The 16321-nt window shown below is 38.9% G+C and overlaps 1 pseudogene across 1 annotated transcript; it reads left to right on the top strand.

Moving 5' to 3' along the window:
* The first annotated feature begins 6789 nt into the window (after positions 1–6789).
* On the top strand, positions 6790–8769 carry Rfk-ps3 (riboflavin kinase, pseudogene 3; annotated as a pseudogene). Its single transcript, XR_015683671.1, has one exon. The product of XR_015683671.1 is annotated as a riboflavin kinase, pseudogene 3 (transcript).
* The last annotated feature ends 7552 nt before the right edge of the window (positions 8770–16321 follow it).

Here is a 16321-nt window from a genome sequence, read left to right as displayed (position 1 = left end):
CTTGAAAATATTCCCTTACTATAAGAGTGTGTCACTTCTCCTATGATGTCATCGTCATTTATTCATTGTGTTTGCAGATCAAAAATCTTTGAGATGTTTTCCCAAGCAAACCTTGAGTAACCAGTGTCATTTCTCTTAAAGCTTATAAAATCTTTTTTACTTTCTTTCACACTTGGCCCTATCTTATCTTCTTCTACCTATCTACCTTCTTCAGCTCCAACCACAGCTGTCAAATGATATTATGTTTTTTCTTCTCTTTTCCTTTTCATCTGTTGTGTCTCTTTGCTTCTAATTCTGTGTGAAAATTTATAGGTAAAACAAGCTCATTAAAATAACTTCTACTAAAATATACTATTTTCATTAACTCTTTGAAAGTTGTACACATGGATATAGTTTTTTTTAACAAACTCTTGAATAATTATAAACGTATGGAATAACTATAATTGTGGCTTTTTTCCCTCAGATGATTTGGTGCTCTTTTAGCTGTAGCTGAATCCACAGTATTTCCTTCCCTGTTCTAAACTTAGAGGTAGGCCTGGAAGCTTCTAGCCTTCATAAAATCTTAGGTTGTAATAGTATCTTTTATTTGCCATATATAATTGTCTTCTCTGAGACTTTCTGCTGAGTAAACTTTCTAACTGTTTCTGAATTCTCCTGTCTGGTTCAAATCAGCTGTTCTGCCCCAAACTCCTTTCCAAGTTGACTGGTTCAAACTAGATTCTCTCAGATTCTAACTAATTTATTGTACCTGGCCTCAAACTAATTCTGGCAATCTACTCTGACTCTTTCTACTTCTCAGTCTCACTCTATCTTTGTGTGTCCAGGCTGTCTCTGTAAAACTGTCCTTGTAAAACTTCCTTGAATACACCACACCTATGTCTGGCTCCCTCTCTTCTTGAACTTATCATCATAGCCTCTCTTGGTTGTACAAGTGAGAATTGGGTATCTCATATCCTGACTCACTTTATCAAATCTTTCTCTCAATCATCACTTCATTAGCTTCTCAATTCAATATCACTTTCAAGAACACAGTTGGTTCTTTCTACAAAATAACCTTAACAACAGTGTTTGGAATTGAAGGTGGGTTTGAGTGAGTGTGTCTATATTCGAGCTAGAAGGTGTTAGGAGCAATGCCCTTAACACCCTCCATTATTGGTGGTAATATTATAGTTAAAGTTAAGTATGACTGGGTTCATGGAAAATCCCCAGCCAGCTGCAGAAGACTAATACAAATCTGGTGGTCAGGATACTCAGTGATATGACAAACCTGTGACCTTTCTAAGAAACAAACATCCTGGTGATTAATGATATGACAAAGGTGTGACCTTTCTGAGAAATACATCTGACATCAGGATGCTCAGTGATATGACAAACCTGTGACCTTTCTTAGAAACCAACATCCTGTTGACATCAGCTGACCACAGGAGTACTGTGTCCTTGGCTTATGTAGATGCTTCCTACTCCCCCTCCCTCTGTTACTTACCCCTTCTATGGTATAAATTCAGCCTTAGGAAAAAATAAATTTGTCACCTTGATCAGACTCTTGTCTTGGCTTCCTTCTTCGTGTCTCTTGTCCCTCATTCTCTTCCAAGTACCCCTTGCACCCTCATTGATTGTCCTGAAGGACAGAACGACTGGATGGAACAAGAAGGATTAAAGGTGTGTCATTCTAGTATGTCTTTAGTTGTGATCTTTGCCACAGGAGTTATTTTGCTAGATTAAAATTGCTTTGTAAAAAATAAATATTTTTTCTCCTAAAATTCTTTTGTATTTGAGATCAAATTTACAACTTTAAAAAAACCTCACTAATGATTTTATAAATTGTATTGGCATGGGTGTCAGCAGTGAGCTTTATCAAAATATTATTGGTATTTAAACACCGTAAGTACAATCCAAGAAAGATTTTTTGACTAGTTGAACCTCATTAAAAGTAATTACTCTCTTCTAATTTTCCCTATAATATATTTGTGTGCCCTATTGTTGGACAGCCCTACTTCCTGTAAATAGTCCTTGATCTGAAGAATGAATGAATAATTGTTCTTTGAGTAAAATAGATAATCTGAAAATTTAATACTCAGAAAACCTTTGCTTTGGAGACTTTGCACACAGGCCTTCACTATCTTTTCTTTCCATCTTGGAAAGCACCCTTGTTGAGCATACCCAGCCATACTTGTGAAGCTGTCAACTCCTTAAGTCCTATGGATATCATAGATTTATTATTTTTATTTGCTCATGATCCTTGATTCTCCAACATATTCTCTACAATTTTTCGATACATGAGCATGAATTTAACATCTAAGAGAATGTGCTGCCATACAGAATGGAAATTATTGTTTATTATTTTGACATTTATTACTTTTAACTGCAATCGTTTTAGCTTATGCTCTTTATTTACTATCATTAATGTAATTCTTCTGTTTGGAATAGAAAACTTGAACAATTTTTTCCTAGGTCACTGTCAGAAATTTAAGAATGCAAATTCCAGTCACTGACCCCTCTGCTAAGCATTTATTGTTGTCTTATATATAAAGGTTACTCTTTATAGACTTTGACCAAATAATTACCTTGCCATAGTCATTGAAAACTTGCAGAGCTAGGGGGTATTCTGCCTCCACATGTGTTTCCTTACTGGTGATTTTTTGAGTCACATTCTAACACTAACTTAAATTCACTTTGGTTGAATCTAGTGGTCCAAGTCTCCTCAAAGCTCATAACTCAAGTCTTCTTATATTATTCTTTATTATCCAGATATTTTTCTGTGTGATAGATAAACTCACTATTAGCTTTCAATGAGCTTAAATAAATTTATATTCACACAAGTAGTTTTACAGGAAAAACTGTTATCTTTTTCTTTCTTTTCTTTTCTAGTATACCTTTTCCTAAAACACTCAGGTGCTCCTGCATGACTACATGCATTGACTTTTCTTCTTTTTGCCTGGAACATGCAACTAGAAATAAAACATTATCCATAATTTTCAAATTTTGAAATTGTCATTCTTTGAAAACTTTTGTGGGGATGTTAAAGAACCATTCCAGTAATTATAATAATACATCATTATGGATTCATTTTCGTGCCTCAGAGTTCACTAGTTTGATTTAGACTTACTATTATAGGGGAGAGTGCTAATAAGACATGCTGTATTTCACTGCACTTTGTCTCACAAAATCATGTTTCATACTTCAATTATAAATCTACATGAGACAGCCTGCTATTCATTAATGTCACATTCACAGACAACTTCAAGTTACTCATCACCATGTAATCAAAAGACAAACAAATTCGACTCTCAAACAGAAGAGAATATTAACCAGAAGGAGCACAGTGCTGTCATTCCTGACAGCATGCAAGCAAATGGAGATTATTATGTTAAGTGTAATAAGCCAGACACAGAAAGATGACTACATTGTGCAATATAAAGATGATTTCCCAGACGTTGAAAGTAAAGTAATGGTCACCTGGAACAGTAGTTAGCAGAGTGGGGAGAGAGAGACTTTGATCATCATTTACATATGTTTAGACTGAAACCTAGCTCCTTAGTATATTATTATACTTAGGATGAAAACAGGTAGTAATGATGCATCATTTCCAACAAAAGAGGCGTTAAATAGTTGAAGATGCAAATATCTTTTCACTGACTTAAACATAGTATTGAACTATGTACAACATATTATTGTACATTGTACAACATTACATGGGCTCAGTGTCAATCATGAATGTGTACAATTATCTACTAGTTTGTATCAAAAAGTATTCTAAAACAAAAAAGCAATGACTGAATAATATAAAACCGGAAGTAAACATAAATAACTTTTAATAAAGCAAGGCTATTTTCAAAAATTTTATTCTTTATTCATATCCTTTAAAGGAGAAATCCTGGCCGCAATTGCAATTAAGCTTTTTCTATTCTTAATCCTCTCTGGAAATTTATTGTCTAGAACCCCCACCCACTGCCACCCCAACCATTTAAAAACCATAACCATTGTCACTAATCTCCTGGGCTGCCAGCAAACAACTGTTTTTTCCCATGATTCTCAGCTTCCTAATCTCCATTGTCTTTAGCGTTGAGATTTATTCTGCATCTCCTGTTGGGAATAGTCTAATTCTCTTTCTCTCCCAAAATTAAGTACTATTCTGAACCTTTGCTTACTTGCTATCATAAAAGAAAGCTTACTATCCTTATAACTATAAGCAAGGACCAGAAAGAAAGTGGCTAATGCACTCATCCACTTTTGGGTATCCTGTGGATGGGAAACACTTGCACATTTGTTGTTTATTGGATACAAGGTGTTGGAGTCCAGATAGACTTCATTTCCTTTCTGAAGCACAAACCCTGACAAAGATGTAGCCCAGTGGTGGCAGAATGCTCCAGGCAGAATGAAAAACCTGGGAGGAATATCTTCTGAGGCAAAAACAAAAACAAAAACAAAACAAGCAAACCCAAATGAAGCAAAACAAAAGCTGTTTGTGGGGATTGCTCAAGTTCTGCTTTACTCTGCTAACTCTAATAGCTAACTAAACCATATAAGCAACAGTGGGGAAAATAGATATTGTTCATTCTTCAAATAAATGCAGATTTGGGTGACTTTGTCTACCATTACCCTTCCTTTTAGGACCCTGTATTTGCCGAGTGCCATACTGGCTGCTGCACAAAAGGGTGGGGCAAGGCCTTTTGAAAGCTTCCACTGAAATTCATTCTGAACACTATCTTCAAGAGACTCAAGTCTTCCAGGGGTCTAAATCTGGAAAGATTGACCTCCATACAGATGTCCGGCTCCTGGTCTCTAGAAAGTCTATGTTGGTTAATAGCAGTGCTGCTTATGACCTAAAATCTTACACTGGATCGCCAACAAACCCTCCGTTTTCACCAAGATGATGATGAGGGGTACAACTTAAAAGTATTCTCTCAGTACCCAAGTTTGAATGTGAGCATTTACAGAATAGAATGCATCAAATGAGAGTCAGCAGAGTGTAGTGGCCCTCCTCTATTGTTCTGGACCAGATTTTATTAAAGGATCTCTGAAGTGAAACCCATGGCTTCTAGGTGAACTGGAAGCACCAATGTCTTTATTCTTTTCATACTGTTGAAACCCCTTCATTGGATAATTCCAATAACAAAATCCCCAGTGAGATTAGTGTTTACACATTTTATTTCTGTTATATAATATTTAATCTTTTCCTTAGTAGCCAGGTGATATTTGTCTCTAGTGTTCTAATGTAGCACAATCCTATTTCAAATCCTACTATGTATTTTTGACATTAATGGTGAAATTGCAATCTATGCAATTATATGGTCTTTAATTTTGAAAAAAAAAAAAAAAAGGAGGCTCTTACTGACAGGAACCTAGTATGATGGTTCCTGAGAAAGTCTAGCCAACAACGGACCAAAGTAGATGTGGATGTTTGGAGCCAACCAATAGAATGTGGTCAGGGAACCTGGTGGGGGAGTGGGCAAGCAGAAGGACTGGAGGAGCAGAGCAGGATCGCAACCTCATTAGAACATAGGCTGGCCTGACTACCCAGTTCTCTCAGAGTCTAGACCACCAACCAAGGATTGTACCTGGAGGGATCCATGGTTCTAGAGACATATGTAGCAGAGGATGGCCTTGCCTGACAGCAACAAAGGGGAAGTCCTTGGTCTTGGGGAGGCTTGATGCCCCAGTGAAGGGGGATGCTGGAGCAGTGGGACAAACCAGTATGGGTGGGTAGGAGAGCACTTTCATACAGGCAAAGGGGGGAAAGGGCGAATGAGAGTTGGGAGACTGGTGGAGGGGTAACCAGGAATTGGGATATCATTTGAGATGTAAATGAATGGAACGATTGATGATGATGATGATGATGATGATGATGATGATGATGATGATGAGATACGACTCAAGGCAAGCCCCAGAGCACACAGCATTAAAGTAATTCTGCATCAAGTTAAGTGGAAATGGTGTGTTATGTTAAAACCAGACCTTTCCAAAGTGGCATCCTGATAATATTTTCAAAGTGAGATACTTAACTTTATTTTATGTATAGAACTAGCATACAAATTAAATTACATTAGCATTTAAAAAATAATTTCTACAGGTCTCTTTTAGTGCAGTGAAAGCCAATATTTTCCTAAGAGTCTTCTCTGCTTATGTGCCTAGGAAAGGCCAAGAGGGGTGATATATCTTTGAATTTACCATTCTGGACAAACTACTCACCCTACAGCTGGGAAGATAACCCAAATGTGCCCCTTGGGGCAGGTATTTTATGTTTTGATCCCATGTAGGATGAAATACATGGAATTGATGTGTTTTTATTTTCTAGCTCATCATAGCTACCACTAATGTTTTAAAAACTAAGAAATATAGATTATTTCTACTAGTGTTTGATTATATTTAATCTGTTATTGAGACCCCCACAAAAACATGTAAGACAACTTAAAAAAAAACTCAAGTTGTATTCAGACAAAACAGCAACTAAGCAAACATTTGTGGAAAAAAAGAATTATTAATAAATTGTAATCCTGAGATGGTATGTTACCAATGTTGGGAAGGTATAATTGAGAATAAATTTATTCTCCAATCTAGAAATTCTGTGTACATACATGATAAAAAGATAATGTCTTGGTCGCAATTCCGACCGAGAGACCGCTGGGTTCTTGGCGGCTGGCGGCTGTCCTGCGGGCAGGCACCGGTAGCGGCGGGTGTCCCGCTCCGCCGGCCCAGCTCCTGCGGAATCCCCGGCTGGTCCGGGCCGAGTGCCACACTCACGGCGGCTCCGTCGCAGGCACGGAGCGAGGAGCAGCCCGCGTTCTCCGAGGTCAGCGTCATGAGGAGCCTGCCGTTCTTCTGCCGAGGTCAGGTGGTGCGTGGCTTCGGCCGCGGCTCCAAGCAACTGGGCATCCCCACAGCTAATTTTCCTGAACAAGTAGTAGACAATCTTCCAGCTGATGTGTCCACTGGCATCTATTACGGCTGGGCCAGCGTTGGGAGTGGAGAGGTCCATAAAATGGTGGTGAGCATAGGATGGAATCCATACTACAAGAATGTGAAGAAGTCCATGGAAACCCATATCATCCATACCTTCAAAGAGGACTTTTATGGGGAGATTCTCAATGTGGCCATTGTTGGCTACCTCAGACCTGAAAAGAACTTTGATTCTTTAGAGTCACTTATTTCTGCGATTGAAGGTGATATTGAAGAAGCTAAAAAACAACTGGATTTACCAGAACATTTGAAACTCAAAGATGACAATTTCTCCCAAGTTTTTAAAAGCAAAATTATGAATGGCCACTGATGAAAAGTCTCGTACCTGTCCACCCACTAGTGTCTTAGTGCTTCTGATACAGTCTCATCTTGATCATAGTTTAAATCAAGTGTTTCCTTGTAGCTGTCAAGAGGTCTCCAGCAGTTAACTCCATCATGTTGCATAGAAAAAGATTCATTCAGAAATCAAGGCTTTAAATGTAATGTGTTGATTAAAATGTAGCACTAGAAAGCTAGTGTCTTGTAATGAAAATAAAGTCTGTGAGTGTGGGTGGAAAAGCAAGTTACTAAGGAAAATGAGGACTGGCCATAGTTCCTGTGACCATGTGTGCTGGCACTGGCAAGCCTGACAAGCATGTACTGCTGAACAGACGCTTTCCAGGAAACGCACCACTTACACAGCTTAGCCAAGGAGGGAAATCTAGAGTTACTTTTATTATTTTGTGCATTAATATATTTTTACAGTCCTTCAAACTTTCATGAGCCGTGAGTCACTCATTCCTTATGCGGTCACTTCCTGGTAGTGTCCTAATGCTCTGTGTGGAGTTAACTTCAGGTTGAAGTGCCCTTGATGGCCCCGCACCAGGGCTTTTCTGCACAGTACTGAGGATCCAACCCAGTGCCTTACATGGTAGGCAAGTGTGACCACTGAGCAAGGCTCCTGGCCCCCTTTACTTTTTTAAGCCATATGACGTCTATGTGTCGCCTTTTTGAAGAATAGATGTTTTTGCTCTTTTTATGACTTTGGTTTATTTTCTTCCCATTTGGCATATCCGACAACCATGTGGCGTAGAGACTGCTTGTGGGTGTGCCGTTCTGCTCAAAACTAAGTGGTGGTCAGGTGCAAGTATGCTTTGTGTTTTAAGAAAAATAAAAGAAGCTGTATTTATAGACTTGCTTGGAATTGAAACGGACCCAGCCAGTTCCTACCCAACCCAGCTCTGTCTTTTTTTTTTTTTTAACAGTGTGGTCCTATGTTTTCAAAGTAAAAATAGTTCTCTATGACCAAGTACTTAAATATAATTTAATACTCATCTAAAGCCTTTGCAGCTTCAGAAGTGGAGAAAGTTTTAGCCGCGTATCTTTATATCTCCTGGTTTCTCACTGAATTGGCTTGAGTTGCCTATGCTGGCAGAAGGTTGACATTGGGCAACCAATTGCTTTGGGCTCATCAGTGCGTTGAATTAGTTGTTGAATGGCGAGAGATTTGCTGGGGCAGCCCTGTGAATGTGTTCTATGACTGAGCAACCTCCTTAGCCTTCAAAATAGAATTTTTGATGTTGGAAATTCCATACTAAAAGGAAGCCTTAAGTAAGAATAGCTTGTTAATTATGTCCTCATTAAGTAATGTTCATGGCTAATGTCACATTGTTAACAGTTGTTACTTTGGAATTATATGGTATGTGGTTTAGGGCTTAGTTAATTCTCTAGACTTCAAAAACTGTATTATTGATGTATTATAAGAAATTACAGTACCACTTTGATTAGTCTGAATGTTTGCAGACCTTGGAATAAAGTTTGACTGTTATTTTTTTTTAAAAAAAGATAATGTCTTTATCAAGAAAGTAATGTATATAATAAGTAATGTGATATGTTATTTTAAAAAAATCCTTGTATAATATTGAGATTAAACACAAATATCTGTAAGAATTTTAAGATACAAAAATGACAGAATGTCAAGCAAGAAGATCTTCACTAACACTATATTTTACTGTTAACAGGGCCAGCTCATGATAGGTAAATGCTTCTGTCCAGAGCCAAAACTACCACTTTGTTTAAGGTAGATCTCACAGCCTAAATAAAGACCCCATGCAGGTTAGGATTTTAACTTTCCTATTACGATGCTGGGACAGTGTTAATCCTGTTGCTCCCATTCTAAGATGCAGTTTCATGGCATGCGTGTCCCTAATGGAAGAAGTGAACAACAAAATTATCTAGTTTTTTAAGGAACGTATAAACATAACAAAGAGTGGTGATAAGTATTCTCCAACCTTTTAAACTAAGTACTATGCCTTAAAGAAACACTGGGAAATCTAGGGATCAGCTGGGAAAACCAATTTTTCATTTATTTACTTATTTGTTTATTTCAATTTTATTTTTTATTGGATATGTCTTTTTTTGAATTTTTTAAAGGTTTGTTTATTTTATGTATGTAAGTACGCTGTTGCTGTCTTCTGACACACCAGAAGAGGGCATCGGATCCCATTACAGATGGTTGTGAGCCACCATGTGGTTGCTGGGAATCGAACTCAGGACCTCTGGAGTAGTCAGTGCTCTTAACCACTGAGCCATCTCTCCAGCCTAGATATATTTCTTTATTTACATTTCAAATGTTATTCCCTTTCTCGGTTCCCTGTCTATAAGCCCCCTATCCACTCCTCCTTCCCTTCCCCCATAAGGGTATTGCTCCCCCAATCCACTCCCCTTAACCCTCCCCCTCCGAAATTCCCCTGCACTGTGGTCCAACCTTGGCAGGACCAAGGGCTTCTCCTTCCACTGGTGCCCAAAACGGCCATTCTCTACTACATATGCACCTGGAGCCGTGGGTCTGTCCATATACAGTCTTTGGGTAGTGGTTCAGTCCCTGGAAGCTCTGGTTGGTTGGCATTGTTGTTCTTATGGGGTTGCAAGCTCCTCCAGCTCTTTTAAACCTTTCTCTAATTCCTCCAACGGAGGTCCAGTTCTCAGTTCAGTGGTTTGCTGCTAGTGATCGCCTTTGTATTTGGCATGCTCTGGTTGTGTCTCTCAGGAGAGATCTATATCCAGTTCCTGTCAGCATGCACTTCTTAAGCAATCTTATCTAGTTTGTGTGTCGTTATATGTTAGAGCATCTTTTGGGGATATGCACAGGAGTGGTATAGCTGAATTCTCAGGTAGTACTATGTCAAAACATAATTCCATATTTCTTTTTAAATATGTATATTTATCCTTCCATGAATGTTTATCATCACAGTGGGTACATGTGTAATAAACACAGTATACCTGGTATTGAAAGAGCGTACCCCTAAACGGGGAGCCGCGTCTCTCGCTCCAATCGCGGGGTGGGGTGACCCCAGGAATCACGAGTAGCCGGTCTTGATATAACAGCAAGAGGTAGCTTTTATTAACGAGATCCCTATTAGTGGGATCCCGGGTCCATACGTATCTCACACAGGAGACAGAGGAATCGACCCCGAGCTTCCAAACTCGGGGGTTTATATAGGGGAGGTTAGGGGCATTCGCGCGGTTACACATGATTGGTCATTTCAAATGGTGCACAGTTACTTTTGGCGCAAAATTACATCAGTAAGGAGTACGTGCTATCTAGCAGCTCAGCAGCGCGGGTAGGGTGGCTCATCTCACTCAGGGGGATGACTCACTTCTGGGGAGTGAAGGAAGGGGAGGGGGTGGCTACGGATGGTCAGTGTCCTTGGGGCTGGTAGCTGGTCCGGCAAGTCCTATCTCTGGCTCTCCCTCAGGCACGTCCGGCCCTGCACATCCGGACTCTGACAATGAGTAACCATTTTAAAACTCTAGTTCTACAGTATAAACTGGGGAACAAAATACAGTCATGTCTTCAAGGAGATCAGAGAAACTAACATGTATGAAACACTACAAATACATCAATACACATGTGGTTTACAGAACCATGAAGTCAGCTGTAGTTTGTAATGCCTTAAATCACAGATACCTTAAGTTACAGGTATTTGTAGCTTTGAAAACAGTGACCAGGTGTATCTATCCTTCTAGGTACAGCCAAACATTTGTTCATTTTTTATCTTGTTTCTGGAGGTACACTATAAGGCTATGGCTGACAGACTGAGCATCTTAGTCAGTGTTGTTTAAAGGAATAGAACCGATAGAATAAACATATAAATTTGGATTCACTAGATTGCCTGGTTGTCTAGCAATGGCTGCCTCACACAGCAAAGACTGAGAATCTGGTGGCAGCTCAGTCCAGAAGGCTGAATGTCTCAGTGGTCCCATCTTTGTGCCGACTGCCTGAAGATACCTAAAGAGTGAGTGGGTGTTCAGTGTCCATGGAAAAACTGAAGATGTCAGTTCTAATATTTATAAAAGAAAACTACAAGAAAGCAGACAAATCTGCTAGCTCAAAATAAAGGGTAAATAAGGGGTTGGGGATTTAGCTCAGTGGTAGAGTGCTTGCCTAGGAAGCACAAGGCCCTGGGTTCGGTCCCCAGCTCCGAAAAAAAGAAAAAGAAAAAAAAAAGGGTATCTGTGCTGTCTTTTTAACTGGGCTGTCACCATATTTAGCATGAGACTTCCTGCTGTAAATTATCTGATCAAACAATTCTCTCACAGCAGTGTATTTAGTTGATTACAGATGCAGTAACACTGACATCCAAGAATAGCCATCTGAAAAGGGTAAGTAGCTAGATCATAGTTACACCGGAGTTACATTCCTCCACTACCAGCAAACTACTAGAAAACCATTAACCACTCCATGTCCTTTCCTTTCCCTTTAGCTCTATGATACAACTGAGAATAAGAGGTGAAGATTTAAACACCTTAATTTCAGAAATATCCATTTCCTGGCTTCTGAAATTGTAAACTTCCCAGTCTGTTAGATAAACATGATAACTATTTTGGTTTGGTTGTTTATTGTTTTGCCTTTTTATTTGTTTTTTTTTTTTGTGTGTGTTTGTTTGTTTGAGACAGAGTCTGAGAGGGCTGAATTAGAGCCATGCTGACTCCATGACAGGCTGCACCCTTGTAGTTTGGAAGACTAGTCCTAAGTTTCCATTTCCCTGAAATGAGAACATGTATCTAGGAACCTGTGGTCAGTCAATTAAGCTGGAGGGCACCTTGTCATCTTGGCTGAAGTAAGAATAAGTACGTAAAATGAATAAGCGTCCCCTTGAGAAGTCTCTAGAGCCTAACCAATAGTAGAATTAGTCAGACCTAAGGATATAGAGCTAACCAATCGAGGTAAAGGGGCATACACCCCTCCCTGAAATTTCCCTAACTGACAATAAAAGTTAGGCCTGAGAGTTTATGAGGTTTCTCCACTCCCAATGGGGAGACCCCTACATGCAAAAAATTCAGCTGAATAAATGTTCTTTGCTTTTTGTACTATTTGAGTCTGGAGCCTAGTAATTAGGCATTGTCTGTGTTCTGATCATAGAACTAATTCCTGACCTCCATACCTCTCGAGCCCTTTTCTAATAACCGCTTGAGAAAGTCAACAACAGCTTTCTTTTTTTTTATTTATTTATTGATAAATCTTTTTTTTATTAACTTGAGTATTTCTTATTTACATTTCGAGTGTTATTCCTTTCCCAGTTTCCAGGCAAACATCCCCCTAATCCCTCCCCCTCCCTTTTTTATGGGTATTCCCCTCCCCATCCTCCCCCAATTGCCGCCCTCCCTGCAACAATCTAGTTCACTGGGGGTTCAGTCTTAGCAGGACCCAGGGCTTCCCCTTCCACTGGTGCTCTTACTAGGATATTCATTGCTACCTATGAGGTCAGAGTCCAGGGTCAGTCCATGTATAGTCTTTAGGTAGTGGCTTAGTCCCTGGAAGCTCTGGTTGCTTGGGATTGTTGTACATATGGGGTCTCGAGCTTCTTCAAGCTCTTCCAGTTCTTTCTCTGATTCCTTCAACGGGGGTCCTATTCTCAGTTCAGTGGTTTGCTGCTGGCATTCGCCTCTGTATTTGCTGTATTCTGGCTGTGTCTCTCAGGAGAGATCTACATCCGGCTCCTGTCAGCCTGTACTTCTTTGCTTCATCCATCTTGTCTAATTGGGTGGCTGTATATGTATGGGCCACATGTGGGGCAGGCTCTGAATGGGTGTTCCTTCTGTGTCTGTTTTAATCTTTGCCTCTCTATTCCCTGCCAAGGTTATTCTTGTTCCCCTTTTAAAGAAGGAGTGAAGCATTCACATTTTGATCATCCGTCTTGAGTTTCATGTGTTCTAGGCATCTAGGGTAATTCAAGCATTTGGGCTAATAGCCACTTATCAATGAGTGCATACCATGTGTGTTTTTCTGTGATTGGGTTACCTCACTCAGGATGATATTTTCCAGTTCCAGTTCCATTTGCCTACGAATTTCATAAAGTCATTGTTTTTGATAGCTGAGTAATATTCCATTGTGTAGATGTACCACATTTTCTGTATCCATTCCTCTGTTGAAGGGCATCTGGGTTCTTTCCAGCTTCTGGCTATTATAAATAAGGCTGCGATGAACATAGTGGAGCACGTGTCTTTTTAATATGTTGGGGCATCTTTTGGGTATATGCCCAAGAGAGGTATAGCTGGATCCTCAGGCAGTTCAATGTCCAATTTTCTGAGGAACCTCCAGACTGATTTCCAGAATGGTTGTACCAGTCTGCAATCCCACCAACAATGGAGGAGTGTTCCTCTTTCTCCGCATCCTCGCCAGCATCTACTGTCACCTGAGTTTTTGATCTTAGCCATTCTCACTGGTGTGAGGTGAAATCTCAGGGTTGTTTTGATTTGCATTTCCCTTATGACTAAAGATGTTCAACATTTCTTTAGGTGTTTCTCAGCCATTTGGCATTCCTCAGCTGTGAATTCTTTGTTTAGCTCTGAACCCTATTTTTAGTAGGTTTATTTGTCTCCCTGCGGTCTAACTTCTTGAGTTCTTTGTATATTTTGCATATAAGGCCTCTATCTGTTGTAGGAATGGTAAAGATCTTTTCCCAATCTGTTGGTTGCTGTTTTGTCCTAACCACAGTGTTCTTTGCCTTACAGAAGTTTTGCAGTTTTATGAGATCCCATTTGTCGATTCTTGATCTTAGAGCATAAGCCATTGGTGTTTTGTTCAGGAAATTTTTTCAAGTGCCCATGTGTTCCAGATGCTTCCCTAGTTTTTCTTCTATTAGTTTGAGTGTATCTGGTTTGATGTGGAGGTCCTTGATCCACTTGGACTTAAGCTTTGTACAGGGTGGTAAGCATGGATCAATCTGCATTCTTCTACATGTTGGCCTCCAGTTGAACCAGCACCATTTGCTGAAAATGCTATCTTTTTTCCATTTGATGGTTTTGGCTCCTTTGTCAAAAATCAAGTGCCCATAGGTGTGAACAACAGCTTTCTTGTGAGGAATAGTATCACTTGAAAACTTCAAAATGTGTTCCAATATAAACTCCATGGAGGAAATGGCAAAGAAAGAGGAATTTCCGTTTGGTATATTTCAAAACATTCTGAGTTCTTTGCTATATGATGAAAATTACTTCTCATAAACAACACTTGAGATGTCTGTTTCCAAAACAGATCTCATCTTCCACTAAAAAACTCCAATAATAGAACATCATTAATGAGATACACATGTTGACAGCTAAAGAAGAAATAAAGTCACATAGTGCTCTCCATCTTTCCTTCTTTTACGTAGTGAAATCACTATTGGTTCTTTGATAATACAGACATCTGTACACAGCAGTAGTTATGTCTTCAATACACAATGAAAAAGCAATAATGGGCATTTTCATAATAATACATATAATTTTATTCATATTATAAATGCACATATTCAAACACACTGATATAGGATGTGTACAAGCACACTGATAAATATGTTTAAAACTTAAACAAAGTGCATGGGCTCTTTTCAAATTTTCTGATTTATGCATAGACTGCAAATCAACAAATAGATTATCATATAATTTCTGTCTTTTCATAAAAACATATTACAGTTATATATGCATATACTATGTCATATAAAGGTAGCCTTTGCTTTGCCTGTGTCTCTATTTCTATTTTTATGCACATTACTTATGTTATTTGATGTTAACAGTCAAATTTAAAATTTATATATTTTATTTTGACATGCTGTAATTTATAGGGATCTCAGGAAATGATTTCCAAAAACAATAAAATCCTTTCCAATTCTACATATAACTCGATTTTAAAAGCATTGAAATGCAAGAAACTTAAAAATAATTTTGAAAGTGCATTTTAAGAAGTAGTTTGATGGAAGCCCTTGGACACATGTGATAAACATTGTAAGGAAAATATGTAGGTGTAGGGCTAGCACTTCATTATGTCTCTATATTAATGGAACACAGCTCATATGCAGATCATTTCTTCATTGCATATGGCCAATTTGTATCTTAGTTTCCTTCGGTTTGTTTGTTTGTTTGTTTGTTTGTTTTGATTTTTAGGGATATATGAACAAAAGAAATGAAAAGAAAAACAAACCTGAAGTGGAAATTTCTGGTTTCTTTGAAGGCTCAGTTGATTCATGTGAGGCTTTTCTGGAAGCTGTCTTATGGAGCATGATTTCCCCGAAGCAGATACATGAGAGGATGTTTTGCTAATGCAGACACTTAAGAGGATACATGATGTTTTTAACGAGTTTAAGTAGACCCAACAGATAGTGAACTACACTCTTACATTGGTTCACGTGGCAATGTTTTGCTGTTCTTTGTTGATGATGCTCTATTGGTTTGCCTTGCAACACTTCTCAGGCCTTCACTGATCTTTGTCATGACTTTGTAGTCAGAAAAGCTCCGAAGAACTTCTCAGGGCATTCTGGCCGAGCCTCACGGTTGGTTTCTACTGCAACAGGTTATTGCTACTGACTCATGCTTTGTATTTGTTGATTGGATAGTACTGCTCCAATTGATTCATGTCTGATGGATGCTTATAGCCTGACAACAAAGATTGGAATTGCCCCCAAAGAACTACTTCTAAATAGGTCTATTCACCCCTTGTCTTATTAACCATCTTTCTCCCCTGGCTTTGGTTGGTGAACTAGAAGGAAGGTTGATACATTTTAGAATCTTTATTAAAGTAGATTATGAAAAATGTAAGCCTAAACAAACTTGAAAAAGAATATAGATCCTTTCGGCTCATCGCTCATTTGGGGGAGGTCATCACACGAGCTTGAGATTGATGACCATATTGCATCCATATTCTGGAAGTGGATAACAATGACTACTTGTATTCAGCTTGCTATATTGATTTCTTTCACTGTCTAGTTTCCAGACCTAGAATATGTTACCACTGACAGTCAGTGTGTGTGGAGATGTCTTTTTACCTCAACTAATATCAAGATAATCCCCACAGGCATGCTTGGAGACAAATTTATTCAAAACCTCCCTCACAGGTGTTCCTGGATTT

Source organism: Rattus norvegicus, chromosome 3 (assembly GCF_021556685.1).
Source record: "Rattus norvegicus strain SHRSP/BbbUtx chromosome 3, alternate assembly SHRSP_T2T, whole genome shotgun sequence".
Lineage (NCBI taxonomy): Eukaryota > Metazoa > Chordata > Mammalia > Rodentia > Muridae > Rattus > Rattus norvegicus.
Note: the sequence above shows the minus strand (reverse complement) of the source record. Positions and strands in the feature narration are given on the sequence as shown.